General features: G+C 34.4%; 1 protein-coding gene across 1 annotated transcript in view; it reads left to right on the plus strand.

The window, feature by feature from the left end:
- Window positions 1–17,375, plus strand: part of MGAT4C (MGAT4 family member C) — a 1,003,641-nt gene that overhangs the window by 113,434 nt on the left and 872,832 nt on the right. The gene's annotated exons all lie outside the window — the stretch shown is intronic.

Below are 17,375 nucleotides of genomic sequence, written 5' to 3' on the forward strand. Positions count from 1 at the left end.
TGAGAAAAAAAACAGATAATAGAATTAAGCAAGATGTGGATGCCTATGACATATGGTCAGCAGGAGCACATAAGTGTGGATAACAATGAACTGATTTCTATTTCAGACAGCCAGCATAGTAGTGTCACTAAAAGCAGTAAGGCTAACAAGAGGAAATGGAATAGGCTAATCTTATTTTTATGTAAAGAAATCATCTGCTAGGATTAGTGAGTAAACAACTATCATAATTTCATAACATTGCTTAATACTTTTGTTAGAGTTGGTTAGGCTCCTCTGATTGTTTTTTAAACCTCAAAGGCTAAAGAAAAATGGAAATGACTTGTTGTTAGATTCGAAAAATGCTACCACTGCTCTTCATGGGATGCAAGTAGAAGTGTGCAGCTTGTCAGAATAATCTTCGTGAAATGAGTAAGTGGAGGTAAAGGAGCCACATGCACACATTGTTGGTTTTAGGTATCAGTTTTTAACTTGCGATTTTGAATTATCCTATATGAAATTCACTAAAGTGATAATTTCACAAGAATAATGTAGTGTTTACCATAAAATGGCCCCAGAAATAGTACCTTCACAGTAATTATGGTTCGAGTTTGTTTTCCCTTAACTGGTAGTGAAGTGACTGAACTTTCTTTCCCTCTCTTCCTCACCCTCTCCTTTCTTCTTTCTCCAAGGTTTTATATGTATTTTTTTATTGTGTTTTCATATAAAAGCTAATAAGTAAACTGATAACTACACATGAAATTGGAATGTGAACCAAGTTAATATTGTTGGTGAACTTTGAAGGGTAATAATACAAAAAAGTTAAAGAATTTAATATCATAAGCCCTTATTCTTTAAGCACTGATGCAAATTTTTCCTTGCATGTAGGTTGCTAAGCAACAGCCTGAAAATATTTTTTGTTATCCATAAATACAATTCCGTGTGGTCCCAAAAAGCATAGACATTTCCCCAACCTTTTCGTTTGTTTGAGCTCTCATATCATATTATCGAGCAAAGCTCCTAAATGACAATGTTCTATATAAATGAAAATGCTATGTATGATATGCAAACACTTTCATAAATACCTCATAATTTCTTTCTAGTGAATAATGATTGTGGCAGCATAATTATAGTTAAAAGTAAAAACATGGAATATATAATTAATTTGGGTGGAGTTAGTAAAAAAGTGTATTTTTAATATATGTGAAAACAATTAGAAATATGTATTAAAACAACACAATTACATGATGAAGAAAATGTAAGAACTACTGTATATTAGTCTATATTCACAAATTAGAAGATACTACATGGTATTAATATGCACTTACCTTGGAATATTTTATATGTTTCATGATTTACGGTGGCTAATACATTACATTATATATATAATACGTATATTATATATATATAATATCCATGATATAATTATCATAATATCAACATGTGATTACCTGAGGGGAGGTAGAATCATAAAGAGACAGATGCACAAATTCTCCTAGGGGAAATTGAAAAAGGTAATGAAGGTTGTTTATTACATGATACATGTTTATTACATGATTACAAGATGCAAGATCACCAGATCAAAAGTTCAAGGTTGCATATTATAGCAGTAGGATCTGGGGAGACTATATAAAAGATAAATTTGCTGTTCTGTAGATGAACTGTACTTGATACTCTATACTTTTTCAAGGATGATAAAAGTGGCTCACATGTTTTCTTTCCTATAATTTGATATTTTGATAAATAAGACTGTAGCTTATGGGAAATAAGAAATAATTAAATTCATTCTTATTTTACCCACCTTTTGTGAATCTCAAGTCATGTAATTTGACTTGGGGTTTTAGGTTTATATGTTCCTTAACTAATGTTAGACATTTCTTCTAATTACAAATTTTGAATATAATATGTTATTATTATGGCATGTTTCTTGAAAGAATGGGTCTCAGAGTTATATTGAATCACAAATTCAAGTTCATTTACGTATTGCAGTAAATGACATTTCTAAGATTTTTCTAATGCCTGTTAATATGTTTCACGAGTATAATGAAAAGAAATATAGATGTTCTATCACTCACTCAGGGAAGTAATACTGGATTAAAACTAAAAGTTACATAAACACAGTCTCTTCCTCCCTGGCTGCCTGAAGCTTGGTTGCCATCATGAATGACAGAGTAACTATCGGCACCAGGAAGTTCATGACCAACTGACTACTTCAGCAAAAACAGATGGTCATTGATGTCCTTCACTCTGGAAAGGCAACAGTACCTGAGATGGAAACTTGTGAAAAACTAGCCAAAATGTACAAGACCACACCAAATGTCACCTTTGTATTTGGATTCAGAACCCATCTGGTGGTGGCAAAACAACTGGCTTTGGCAGGATTTATGATTCCTTGGATTATGCAAAGAAAAATGAACCCAAACATAGACTTGCAAGACATGGCCTGTATGAGAAGAATTTTAAAAGTCTGTGCTTATACAGGAGAGAATATCCAATGGAAAAGTCTCTTCAACAAATTGTGTTGGGAAAATTGGATAGCCACATGCAGGAGAATGAAACTGGACCACTTTCTTACACCATACACACAAAAAATTCAAAATAGTTGAAAGACCTAAATGTGAGACAGGAATTCATCAAAATCCTAGAGCAGAACACAGGCTGCAACCTCTTTGACCTCAGACAGAGCACCTTCTTACTATACAAGTCTCCAGAGGCAAGGGAAACAAAAGCAAAAATGAACTATTGAGACTTCATCAAGATAAAAGCTTCTGCACAGCAAAGGAAACAATCAACAAAACTAAAAAGCAGTCTACACAATGGGAGAAGATATTTGCAAATGACATATCAGATAAAGGGCTAGTATCCAAAATCTATAAAGAACTTATCAAACTCAACACTCAATAAACAAAGAATCCAGTTAAGAAATGGACAGAAGACATGAACAGACATTTCTCCAAAGAAGACATACAAATGGCTAATAGAGACATGAAAAAATATTCAACATCCCTCATCATCAGGGAAATACACATCAAAACCTCAATGAGATACCACCTCACACCAGTCAGAATGGCTAAAATTAACAACTCAGGAAACAATAGATGTAGGTGACGATGCAGCAAAAGGGAAACCCTTTTACACTGCTGGTGGGAATGCAAGCTGGTACAGACACTCTGGAAAACAGTATGGAGGTTCCTCAAAAAGTTAAAAATAGAACTACCCTATGACCCAGAAATTGCACTACTACATATATACCCTAAAGATATACACATAGTGATCCAGAGTGGCACCTGCACCTCAATGTTTATAGCAGCTATGTGCACAATAGCCAAACTATGGAAAGAGCCCAGATGTCCATTGACAGATGAATGGATAAAGATGTGGGATATGTGGACAATGGAATATTACTCAGCCATCAAAAAATTAAATCTTATTTTTGCAATGATGTGGATGGAACTAGAGGGTATTATGCTAAGCAAAATAAACCAATCAGAGAAAGACAATTGTCATATGATTTCACTCATATGTGGAATTTAAAAAACAAAACAGAGGAGCATATAGGAAAGGAGGAAAACTAAGATGTAATCAGAGAGGAAGACAAATCCTAAGAGACTCCTAACCATAGGAAACAAACTGAGGATTGCTGGAGGGGAAGGGGGTAGGGGGTTGCGGTAGAGCACTATCCACAGTAGCCAAAATATGGAAAAAGCTCATATATATGTATATATATATATATATATATATATACACACACACACACACACACACACACATATACACACACACACACACAAAATGGAATATCACTCAGCCATCAAAAAAATGAAATCTTGCCATTTGCAATTACATGGATGGAACTAGAGGGTATTATGCTAAGCAGATAAGTCAGTCAAAGACAAATACCATAGGATTTCACTCACATGTGGGATTTAAGAAACAAAGCCGATGAATATAGGGGAAGGGAAAGAAAAATAAAATAAGATAAAAACAGGTAGGGAGGCAAACCATAAGAGACTCTGAACTATAGAGAACAAACTGAGGGTTGCTGGAGGGGAGGTGGGTGGGGGGATGGGCCAAATGGGTGATGGACATTAAGGAGATCACTTGTAATGAGCACGAGGTGTTATATGCAAGTGATAAATCACTAAATTCTATCCTGGAAACTAATACTACACTCTAGATAACTAGCAAGAATTTAAATAAAATCTTGAAAGAAAAAAGTGTCAATGATTATACTACTTTAACTGAAGTGGAACATCCAGTATATACATTGTAAAGGATAAGAGTAACAAAATTTGTAACAAAGTACAACTTCGTTATTTTTGTTATAAAATATTTTTTATTTTAAAAATATGTTTGTTTTCTTGACCCTTTTGTCTTTTGTTTTAAAACAAATTGTGTATTATGTGATATAATCCCAAGCTTCTCTGTCCCTACCTAAGCATTCATTGGTGGCACCCCATTAATAATAGAAAGGATCTGGAGTACTAGGGTGAGATTGTGTTGATGTGAATTTACAATTTCCAGTCTTTGTGAAACTTTATCTACTTCTCTGTGCCTTTTTATCATCCATAAAGTAGTTATAGTAAAGTTACATATGTTATAAGGTTATTGTGATAATTACAGGATGTAATAACTTATGCAAAAGTACATAGAACCATAACAATTGTATAGTAAATCTTAGTTATTATTTTTGTTATTACCCACAATAGTAGTCATTGTTAATTATTTTTATTTATTTGGGATCCCAACTTTGAAACAATAAAAGAAACTATACGAATTAGGATAAATGTACAGTATTAGAACAAAACATTAGACAGTAGAAACATTTCCATATTTCACTTAACAGGGAATCTATATATAAGTATTTTCAGTTTTGATGCAATAATTTAGTGGTTAATAATAAGGCTCTTACTGAATCCTTCTAATAAATTATGTTGGCTTTTGTCTTTAGGTTTGTAACCTCATGGCCTAAAGATGCCTTCCAAAGCTCTGTTACATTTAAGGCAAGAAGAAGAAAAGGCAAAGTATTTTAGTATTGTGTCTTGTCTTTTTTTTTCTTAAAATCAATAATTAGATTTCTCAGAATTCTACTCATCAGACTTCTTATGAATCATTGATCCTACTCAGGTCACACTTTCCTAACCAATAACTGGTGGAGGATATAGAATTATCATACTTGATTTAGACAAATAAAAACCCATCCCTGGGTTTAGTGAAGAGGCTTGTGTTAATTTAGCATATTGTGGCTCAACAAAATTTGGTTTTAATGCACCAAGAAAAAAAATTGTTAGCAAACAAATAGTATCTGACATCAAAAATATATAATTGGCTGCTCTGATTTAATTGGCACTTGTTGGCCAGGGAGTGGGGAGAGGAACAGTTAGCATCATTTTTGCAATGAGCAGATTGTATAAGAGAGTTGAATGCTAATTATTTGATACATATAGTATTGAAAGTATTTCTGTGTAGCTTTCATTTTAAAATTAAGATTATATACTTTTAGGTGATGGGGATTAATGGGGAGTGCACTTTTTGTGATGAGCACCAGGTGTTGTATGTAAGTGTGGAATCACTAAATTATACACCTGAAACTGATATTACACTGTATGTTAACTAATTGGAATTTAAGTAAAAACTTAAAAAAGATTAAATACTTTCATGCCTAATTAATTTAATACCAAAATAATTATAATCAATGTGGAAATATTTCTAACAGCGAATTGCCATTTTAAGTGGAGAAAGAACTAGAGAGTTTATAATAAAATGGTGACTTAAATATCCAGAAAAAATTAAAAGTGTTTAGATTACTGTATATGTTTAATATGGAGAAAAAGATTAATAATTTAGAGTTAAAATGCAAATTTCCAAGAAAACAATGTTTATGATGCTAACTTCTATGTATGATACTAGATAAAAGCTTATAGAGCTTCTGTTTATAGGTCAAATTCATTACAGGTAGTAAGAGTACACCCAAGCCCTCGAATAAATGCATGTGATTATGTTTAAAACATCCAAAGATGTTGAATAGATTAAATATATTAACATATAATACTGTAGAGAAGCACAGAGGGGCATGCCTAAATGCAAGCTATTTCACTTGCTTAGATAAATCGAATTCTTAATGCAGTAGAGCCACAGATGATTGCAAGAGTAAATTTTACATTTCTGCCTAGATATTAAAAAGTTCGCATGAAATGAAGTTTCCTGATTCATATCAATTTGTGAAGGTAGGCAATTCAGTTTGCCACACGAAATACATCCTTAGGAAGCATAGCAAAATCCAACTTACCAGTAAAATCCATTTATATTAAAATCAAAGACTAATCTTCATATAATCCTTTAGTTGTACCATAATGATGAAAAATGAACAGATGCCTATAGTGAACATTTACTTATCCTGATTATTTTTATTTTTATTTGATAGAAATTACCTTCTGCAGGGAAGAAAAAGTATATGGAAAGGTCACATTACTTACTTTTTGCAACAAGTAAACTTATTAAAGCTATACTAGAGAAATAAAAGATTACTCACATATTTTTTTCAGTCATAGAGAATGGAACTGCATAATGATATTCTTTAAAGCCAAGTCTGAAATAAATAAGACCTTATGAATTCCAACAAAATTCTGTAAACAACTATTGAAAATTGCTAAAGTGCCACCTTTATGATGATCATATAAAATTTGATATATAATGAAAATTGACAAGATCTTTCTAAAATATATATTGAAATGCAAATGGCCAAAAATAGTTAAGGAAATGTTGAAGAAGAACAAAGATGAAATTATACCATTGGATATCAAATTTCATTATAAAGTTATGGCATTTGATGGTTTTGAGTAGGAAATGAACTTCTATATAACTATAAAAAGATCATTCTGCTCCTTGTTAAGAACAAATGAAAGAGGACTGGAACATATTCTAGGAGACCAGTTAAGAGGTTTTAGGATAATCCAAGAAGATGCTGATTTCTAGCATTGTAATATCAGTGGCGTTGATTTAAAAAATTGGTGATATTCTGACTTTATTTGAAGCTACAAGCAATAAAATTTGCAGATATATTGAACGTACAATATAATAAAATGAAAAATAAATGATATCTTCAAGTATTTTAGCTTGAGCAACAGGGAGCATATGAGCATTCTGGGCTGGGTAAGTGGATTAAAGTTGTCTAGTAGTGGAGATAGTGATGTTCCAAATGAGAGGTCTAGTTAGGATATATAAATTGTGTAATCATCACTGTATACATAACTATTCTCAAGTTACTTCATTTTTTGAAATATCTGATTAATTCTGATTTTTTGAATTCTACATAGATATCTGAGATCAGTATGTACTCATAGATATCTATTTTATACATTGGGTTAGAATCCAATCCTGCTTCATTTATTTTATTATTTAAATGCTTCCAGCTTTGCCATTAGCATTTCTTCCAGTTGACTCCTGTACCCCTTTGATATAACCCCAACTTGGTCTTTTTTTCTCTTCTTTTCTCTTCCATTATTTTCCTTTTTCCCCTCTGTGGGCACTTCTTACTTTCTAGCACTATAGAATGCTCTAGACTCATTTTATGGATTTCCTTCCTTAGTACTCGAATCAGCCATTTTCCAAAAATTCCCTGGTTTATTTTATTGGAAAATTCTATTAGGAACCAAGACACTGAGATGTCATTACTGCTAGATGATTTCAGCTGAAAGAGGAAGAAAATAGTTGGATGTATAGTAACCTGTGTAAACATGTGCATGCACACACATCCACAGACATGTTAACTTTTGTATCTATTTAGTGCTAAACATGAGTTCATACTAATATTACCAGTTCTAATGTTATCTCATGGATAATTCTAACCTTCCACTTTTGCTTATCTGCAAATTTCTCCAAAAATAAGAAACTTGGCTCACATCATCACCATTTATCTACTTAATTGTTTAATTCTAATATGTATATTCAGAATTGTTATCCCAGACCCTTCTGTGGAACAGATTTGTCAACCAGAGTATGATGTTTATGTACAGGTTTTGTTGTTGTTTGTTTTGCTTGGGTTTTTTTTTTTTTTTTTTCAAAACAAAAAATAAAATCCCAGTTCTTTCTTCTATTTGTACTATAAAGTTACATAGGTTTTGAAAAATGCATAATGTTATGTAGCTATAATACTATTCAGAATAGTTTCAACACCCTAAAAATCTTGGTATGTCACCTACTCATCATTCTCTTCTACCCACAACCCTGGTAACCACTGACCTTTTTACCATGTCTATAGTTTTGCCTTTTCCTGGATGTCATATAATTGGAATCATGCAGTATTTAGTATTTTCACATTTTTTTCATCTCAAAAATGCATTTAATATTCATGCATGTCATTATGTGACTTGATGGCTCATTTCTTTTTTTTTTAAAGAGTTTATTTATTTATTTGACAGAGAGACACAGTGAGAGAGGGAACACAAGCAAGGGGAGTGGGAGAGGCAGAAGCAGGCTTCCCGCCGAGCAGGGAGCCCGATGCGGGGCTTGGTCCCAGGACCCTGGGATCATAACCTGAGCCGAAGGCAGACACTTAATGACTGAGCGACCCAGGCACCCAATGGCTCATTTCTTTTTATCGCTGGATAATATTCCATTGTATAGATATACCACAGTTTATTTATTCACTATTGAAGGGCATGTTGGTTGCTTCCAGTTTGGGCAATGATGAATAAAGTTGCTATAAACATTTCTGCACAGATTTTTGTGCGGACATTAAGATTTCTGCAATAATTAGATAAATACCTAGGAATGTGATTGCTAGATCATATGGCAAAACTATGTTTACCTTTGTAAGAAGCTACCACCAGGTCTTCCAAAATGTCTGTATCTTTTTTGCACTTCCATCAGCAATGAATGATAGTTTCTGTTGTTCTGCGTTCTTGCTAGCAATTGGTATTATCAGGGTTTTTGTTTTTGTTTTGTTTTTTAATCTTAGCCTTTTTAATAGACATGCAGTGGTATTTTACTGTTTTAATTTTAAATTCCCCAATGAAAAATGATGTTGACTACTATTTGATATTTATTTGACATCTGTATATTTTCTTTGGTGAGGTGTCTGTTCTAACATTTTTTCCATTATAATGGGTTGTTTGTTTTATTTTTTACTCTTAAGACTTTTTTTGTACATTTTGGAGATAAGTCCTTCATCAAATATGTGTTTTAAAAATACCTTCTCTCAGTCTGTGGCTTGTGATTTTCATTCTCTTAACTGTCTTTCACAGAGAAGAAGTCAAAATTTTGGAGTCCAAAAACCTTCTTTCATTTTGTCTAAGATCTGTCCCTTTCTGGCAGTGTTTCTGATGTGTAACATTTCCAGAACACCTTATCTGTCTTCTGTAAGTCATAAAAGCCCACAACATTATATAAAAGTTTTCTGTATCTCCTTCCTGGATAAACTCATCTTTAATTCTGGCTTCTGCTGAGATGGTTGACTAGATCCATGCATCACACAGCTAATCTTTTCAGTAAAAGATTTTCGAGCCACACCCTTGGCCCTCTCTCCAGAGCATGGTTTTCCAAGATTGAATTTCCTAATTTAAGCTTCCTTAAATCTGGTTAGACTAAGAATTTCCCAAATCAACAAATGTTTGTTTCTTTTTGCTTAGCAGTTTATCTTTCCTCTCACATTTTACTATAAGCAGCAAGGAGAAACCAGGTTGCCACTTTAAGATTTTGCTTGGCAATCTCCTCAGCTAATTGCATTTATTTATTACAAATTCTGCTTTCCACTCAACAGTAGAATAAATTCAGCCAAGCTTACTGCCATTTTCTAACAAGGGCTGCCATTCCCCTTGTCTTGAATAACACGTTCCTTACTTCCTTCTGAACTCTTACCAGTCACCTTTAACAGCCATATTTCTACCCATCACCTCTTCAGGACAGTTGAGGCTTTTTCTCTCATGTCCATCTAAATTCTTCCAGCCTTTACACATTGTCCAATTCCAAAGCCATATCCAAATTTGAAGGTATTTGATACAGTAGCACTCTACTTTTTAGTACCAGAATGTATATCAATTTCCTAGAACAACCATAATAAATTACCACAAACTTGGTGGCTTAAAACAACAGAAATTTATTCTCTCATAGTTTTGGAAGCCAAAAGTTCAAAATCAAGGTGTCAGCAGGGCTGATTCCATCAGCATAGTTGGAGGAACAATCTGCCCAATGCCTGTGTCCTGGAATGTAGTGGCAGCCAGCAAGTCTTGGTTTTCTTTGGCTTGTAGATGCCTGGGTCCTACACTTAATCCACAGTGATCTCATCTCAACATTCTTAACTTAATAACATAAGCGAAGACTCTGTTTACAAATAAGGTCACATTCACGTGTACTGGGGTTTAGGATTTGGACATACCTTTTTGGGGGAGACTATTCAATTCACTGCACTAACCAATATAATTTTCTTTCTTGACTGAAGAACTGTTTAAAACATTTCTTACGGAGCATGTTTGATGGTAATGAGTTCCCTTATTTTTTGTTTGTCTGAAAGAGAATTTCTTCTGCTTGTTTTTATTTTTTGTTTTTTTGTTTTGTTTTGTTTTTGAAGTATATTTTGCCTGGTTAAGAAATTCTAGGTTAGTGAGGGTTTTGTTTTGTTTTTAATTTTAACAGTTTAAATATTTCACTTCACACTCTTTGTGTTTACATAATTTCTGCCAAAAAGTTTTCTCAGATTCTTATCCTTATTCCACTATAAGTAGGTGGGGTTTTTTTCCTCTGAATTATTTCAAGATTTTCTCATTGTCTTTAGCTTCTGAGGTTTTTATATGATATGGCTTGGTGCAGACTTTTTTGTAATTTATCCTACGTGTTGTTCTGAGATTCTGAAATCTGTCATTTGATTTCTGTCATCAATTTTGGAGAGTTCTCAGCTTCCAGTATTTCTTCCTCTCTGTCTTCTTCTTCTTGCATTCCTATTATGCATGTTACATCTTTTGACATTGTCTTTCAAGTCTTGGGTGACTTATTATCGTTACCATATCATCATCATCATTATTTTATTTCAATTTCAGTTGGGGAAGTTGATCCATCTTCAAACATACTTACCCATTTCCAGTCATCTTATAACCCCATCAAAGACATTCTTCATTTGTTACAGTGTTTTTAATTTCCAGCATTTCTTTTTGATTCTCTTAGAGTTTCCATATCTCTGCTTACATTACCTATCTATTCTTGCATGTTATCTACTTTTTCCAATAGAGCTCTTAGCCTATTAATCATAGTTGTTTTAAATTCCTGAGCTGATAATTCCCATATCCCTACATATTTGGGTCTGATTCTGATGCTTTCCTTGCATCTTCAGACTTTTTTTTTTCCTTCTACCATGATTTAAAATTATGTTGAAAACGTAACATGATGTATCAGGTATTACCACCTGACTTAAATAGGCTTTAGTGTGAGGTTTTATATTAATCTCTATGGGAATTGGGTTGGGTTTAATATTGTAGTTGTAGATGCCAGAAGATTCAAATTCCTGTATTGATGTTGTTTTGTTTTCTCTGCTATCTTTGGGGTTCCTTAACTCCTCATCAGATAGAGTATGCATCTTCCTGCTCTTTCAGCTGCAGTCCTCTGCTGCTATACTGAAGTCTTGTTGGTACAGTTGTTAGGTGTAAGGGAGGGGAAGCATTTCACCATCATATGATTAAATCTTTTAGTGGGCCTATGTCCATGGGCTTTGACTTTCACAAGTGTGTCTTAGAATTTTTTCTCCCTTAGGTCAGACAGGAAGAGATCTGGAGTGGGAGAAATGCCATTTTGTTTGGTGAGAGAAGGTTCTAGTAGTCTTTTTCCTGTATACTAGGTCTTCGATATCTGAGTGTATTTCACAATGTCTTCCTTCCCCTACCCTTGCCAAAATCATGAGAGGATCCTTCTTGGCTCTCCACCATGACAGCTTGGGGTATGGGTTCCTGGAGGTAAAACCCAGGAAAGTTGTCTCTCCCCACAAAACTTCAGTTTCCAGGAATTTCTCACTTTCAGGCAAGTCTATACTAACCTTCCAGTATTTCATCAGAATTACCATTAAATGTACTTATCAATTTATGGCTCCAGTGGACTGGGCTTCAGATAAGATCTCAGTTGTGACTTTCTGTATTTGTCTGTCTATCCAGACTTCAATGTGCTGATTTTCTCCACAACTTCAGTCTTGGATGATCCATGCTAAGTCATTGATTTTCCATTTTTCACCTTTTTTCTTATAAGAATGAGAGTGACAACTTGTAAAATTTTTATATGTCAGAGCTTAAATCAAAAATTTCTCTATACTTTTAAAAGCCAAACTTCTTCAGATAATTGTTTCCAAATATTTTGTCCAGTTTTTACTTCTTGTTCACTTTTTAAACATTTGGTTATGAAAAAACTAAACACATACAAGTAGAATAGTACCATGATTCCATGGAGTCGTTTAGTTTCAACAGTTATGAAACATACAAGAGGAACTTGTGATATCTTTTCAAATTAGATAGAAAGTAAATGAAATACTACAAATTCTACTAGGATTGTGTCAAATTGAGAATCCAACTTGAAAAGGCCAAAAATAGGACAATGTGAGCGCCATGAAGGATAACTATTGCAATTGATTGAAACACTTCAAACTTATTTAAATCTATGCATTCATAACAAAGAGATACAAACCTAATGGTAGTGAATAAACTCATCATTTTTAAAACTGGTAAAATAAATAGAAGTTTGAATCATTTATCCTGTGTTTCCTAATTATTGTTACCAAGTATGAAATATACTTTTTAATTTTTTTGGAAAAATTTCTCTTTAAGATGTAAAGAATACGAGATACCTGGGTGGCTCAGTTCGTTAAGCACCTGCCTTCAGCTCGGATTGTGATCCCAGGGTCCTGGGATCAAGTGCCGCATTGGGCTTCCCTGCTCAGCTGGGAGCCTGCATCTCCCTCTGCCTGCTGCTCCCCCTTGCTTGCTCAGTCTCAACCTCTCTCTCTCTCTCTGACAAATAAATAAAATCTTTGAAAAAATAAAAATAATAGAACAAGATTAAAATACCACCATTTTGCAACTATTAATATTTTAATGAATCTCGGCATCAGCTATTAGTGGCTACTAACCATAGAAAAAACAATGGCATCCATCCAAATTCCTCCCTGATGAAAGATAATTAACTTCCCTATGAAGTACTCTTCCCCAAAATATATAGCCGGAATCTAATGCTCTGTAGATATTATTATAAGTTATAGGAAATAGAGAACACAGAGGAACGTATTACTATACATTGTTAGGATAGAATCAGCAGCTCTCGGACTGCAAAACACTATGCACCAAACAACCCATTACTTCCTCAACAATATTGACAGCAAAAATCCTATTATACTTAATAAAACATAATAAAGAATGAGAGTGTGCTAAAAGATTATTTTTCAGTTCTGTTTTTTAAGACTGAAAAGTTGGAATATATTTTATGTTTTTTCTTTTATTTTTGTTAATGTCATTGGTTATTTCTTTTTCTAGGCACTTCTGAGGCCCTATGAATATACCTAATATTTAAGGCTATGTTGTACAGTTGTAATTCTCTAAAATTAGTCAGAACTATCATAAAATAACACTAGTGTCATACGAAAATTAGGAGAGAAATAGGTCAAATACTACAATTTCAAAAATTATCCCAAGAGTATTTAGAGAATTAAAATCTAATGTAACTTATATAGTATTGATAGTATTTGCTTTTAAAGAGCAAACCCTTGGAACATAAAAGTACAGTTGGATTATAGGTTTTACCATTTTCAATTTCATACTGCATTATGTTTAGATAATCCCCAAACCATAGAAGTAAACACCCTTCATGTTTGGTACAGAACACATGGATATAGAAAACATGTAATACAGTTATAGAAAATTGTAAGAGAAATACAACAATGATGATGATGGTGATGATGATGATGATGTGCTCTCTGAGGTAATGTCAAGGACATGAAATTTAGAATACAAAGCCAGTTTAAAAAACTGAAACATCCAGGGCACCTGAGTGGCTCAGTTGTTTGAGCATCGACTCTTGGTTCAACTCCAGTCATGATCTCATGGGTCGTGAGATCGAGCCCTTTGTTGGGCTCTCCACTCAGTGGGGAGTCTGCTTGAAGATGCTCTCCCTCTGCTCCTCCTCCCAGTCGTGTGAGTGCTCGTGCTATCTCTCTCTCTCTCTCTCATTCTCTCTCTAATAATAAATAAATAAATCTTTTAAAAAATTGAAACTTCCTACAATTACCTATTATACCAAAAAAGATTTCATTTCAAATTGTAGTATCAGGTAAGGAAATCAAAGAACTAAGATGTATTAATTTCCTCAATTTTATGTTATAAAGTTTATATACTTCCATTATTAAACTTATACTTTAAAAAGTTTGAATATAGAACATACCAAAAGGCAAATTATACTTATGAAAAGATGGGTTCTCCTTCCCATCCAAGGCCTAAAGCTAATTTTCTGAAAGAACCCAAAAGGGAGGGAAGTTTTTCAACGTGTTGAGTACTGGGGAAAAACATTTTGATTATTATGTTTGGTTCTATTAACATGAATAAAAGTGTCTTCTTTTTTCTATATTAGTTTAAGTCAAGAAAATTCATTTTTCTCTAAAAATTAATTATGCCTCCAATACAAATTTTATATCTTGTAACAGTATCACTGAGCTATTTTGCAATAATGCTGCATAAAATACTCTCCAAAACAAAGAGGCAAATATTAATCAGCATATGTTCTTATGTTCATGGTTCTGAATGCATCTTCAGGTCAGTATATTTAAGCAGGGTTCAAATGTGAAGTTCTTTTTCAGACCATTGGTCTGTAGGACTTGGCTTCTTCTACAAGTTTAGCTAGTTCAAATGGCATATATTAATATTAGCTAAAGGAGAGGTAATAGTACATGAGATAAAGCCCATTTATGTAAGCATATGAACCCCTTACTCTATAATTAATATCCAGTAGGCCAAAGTAGGTCACATGGCATGAGACATTGATTCAGGGAGGGGTTAAGAATTGCAAAAAAATAATTAAATCTGCCGCTGTCTACTCCCTTAGTTAGTTATTTATGATCCTTCCACACACACAATTTATCCACTTAATCCCCCAAATTTACTAATTGTTGATCAGGATTTCAAAATCTGCATTAGGTCTGGAATCATTTATTTTTATATGGAGACCTATTAACTAAAAAACAAATTATTCTCCATCACACCCAGTGTGATTGTGGAACAGGAACAGGGTCTGTGTAAAAAATACTCTCATTTGATCAGAGAAGAAATAAGAGACTTATGGGAGCCTCTGATGCCCAGGAATTCTGAAATCCTGCTAGGCAAACACTATCATGTTCCAGTCTTGATACATACAATTTTCTTGATCAGACCCTGGTTCTACTTTCTGGCAGAAGCTGTTGTCACTTTGGCATTTTCTGTTTATTCTCTTCCTATAGTAAGTGGAGGACTAGAGTTTTTTGTTTGTTTGTTTAACATCTTGAACAGACTGGCAACATGCTTGCAAACATAGACATCTCAAAATATGTCTAAATGGGTGATGGGTGTTAAGGAGGGCACTTGTGATGAGCACTGGGTGTATATGTAAGTGATGAATCACTAAATTCTTTACCTGAATCCAATTTTACCATATATGTTAACTAACTGGAATTTAAATAAATACTTGAGAATTTTAAAACTGTGGTTTTTTTTTAATTTTTTTGTTATGTTAATCACCATATGTTACATCATTTGTTTTTGATGTAGTGTTCCATGATTCATTGTTTGTTCATAACACCCAGTGCTCCGTGCAGAATGTGCCCTCTTTAATACCCATCACCAGGCTAACCCATCCCCCTACGCTCCTCCCCTCTAGAACCCTCAGTTTGTTTTTCAGAGTCCATCATCTCTCCTGGTTCGTCTCCCCCTCTGACTTACTCCCCTTCGTTCTTCCTCTCCTGCTATCTTCTTTTTCTTTTTTCTTAAAATATGTTGCATTATTTGTTTCAGAAGTACAGATCTGTGATTCAACAGACTTACACAATTCACAGCGCTCACCGTAGCACATACCCTCCCCAATGTCTATCACCCAGCCACCCCATCCCTCCCACCCCCCACCACTCCAGTAACACTCAGTTTGTTCCTGAGATTAAGAATTCCTCATATCAGTGAGGTCATATGATACATGTCTTTCTCTGATTGACTTATTTCACTCAGCCTAACACCCTCCAGGTCCATCCACGTCGTTGCAAATGGCAAGATCTCATTCCTTTTGATGGCTGCATAATATTCCATTGTGTATATACACCACATCTTCTTTATCCATTCATCTGTCGATGGGCATCTTGGCTCTTTCCACAGTTTGGCTATTGTGGACATTGCTGCTATAAACATTGGGGTGCACGTACCCCTTCAGGTCCCTACATTTGTATCTTTGGGGTAAATACCCAAACCTGTGTTTTTTTAAAAAAATGTATTAAATTACAGTCAGTTATAGAGCCAACAGCCTCACCCACATATCTTTTATTTTATTGTTTTCTAAACAATATGAGAGAGAGAGAAAGAGAGAGCACAAGCAGGAGGAGGGGCAAAAGGACAAACAGACTCCCCACTGAGTGGGGAGACCAACGCAGGGCTTGATCCCAGGACCATGAGATTATGACCTGAGTCGAAGTCAGATGCTTAACCGACTGAGCCACCCAGGTGCCCCTACTCACAAATCTTTTAAAGGTATTATTCTTATCACACTTTTGTGAGACCATGTGTTTTACTTTATTAAGAGTCTGTTAATTCAGGTATAATTATCTAAGAGGTGTTGCCTTACTTATTTTAGAAGTCTTAAAAAAAAGTCTTAGTAAATGGTGAGGCTCCCAAGCCCTTAGTTTTGTGTATTTACACCTACAAGAAGCATTTGAGGGCTGCATAGTTTTTCAGGCTTTGTTCCAAGGCTGTATTTTAACTTTTGAATTATTGCTGTCTGGAGAGATCAAAGATTAGAAAGTTTTGTTTTCAAAGCCAGCATTTCTAGGTTCTCCACAGTTCTCCTCCTCCTCCTCCTCCTCCTTTCTCCTTCTTCTTCTTCTTCTTCTTCTTCTTCTTCTTCTTCTTCTTCTTCTTTTTTAAGATTTTATTTATTTTTTGACAGAGAGAGAGTTAGCGAGAGAGGGAACACAAGCAGCGGGAGTGGGAGAGGGAGAAGCAGGCTTCCCGCGGAGCAGGGAGCCCGATGCGGGGCTCGATCCCAGGACCCCGGGATCATGACCTGAGCCGAAGGCAGATGCTTGATGACTGAGCCACCCAGGCACGCCCACCACAGTCCTTCTTTAATTCTACTTGTGCATGTGCCTGCTCTCTTTTTTTCAAGCCCCTATGATAAGTTTTTAAAATTAATTTTTGTTTCAAGTTTTT

Source organism: Callorhinus ursinus, unplaced genomic scaffold (assembly GCF_003265705.2).
Source record: "Callorhinus ursinus isolate GAN/ISIS: 27379988/994484 unplaced genomic scaffold, GSC_fseal_2.0 scaffold14, whole genome shotgun sequence".
Taxonomy (NCBI): domain Eukaryota; kingdom Metazoa; phylum Chordata; class Mammalia; order Carnivora; family Otariidae; genus Callorhinus; species Callorhinus ursinus.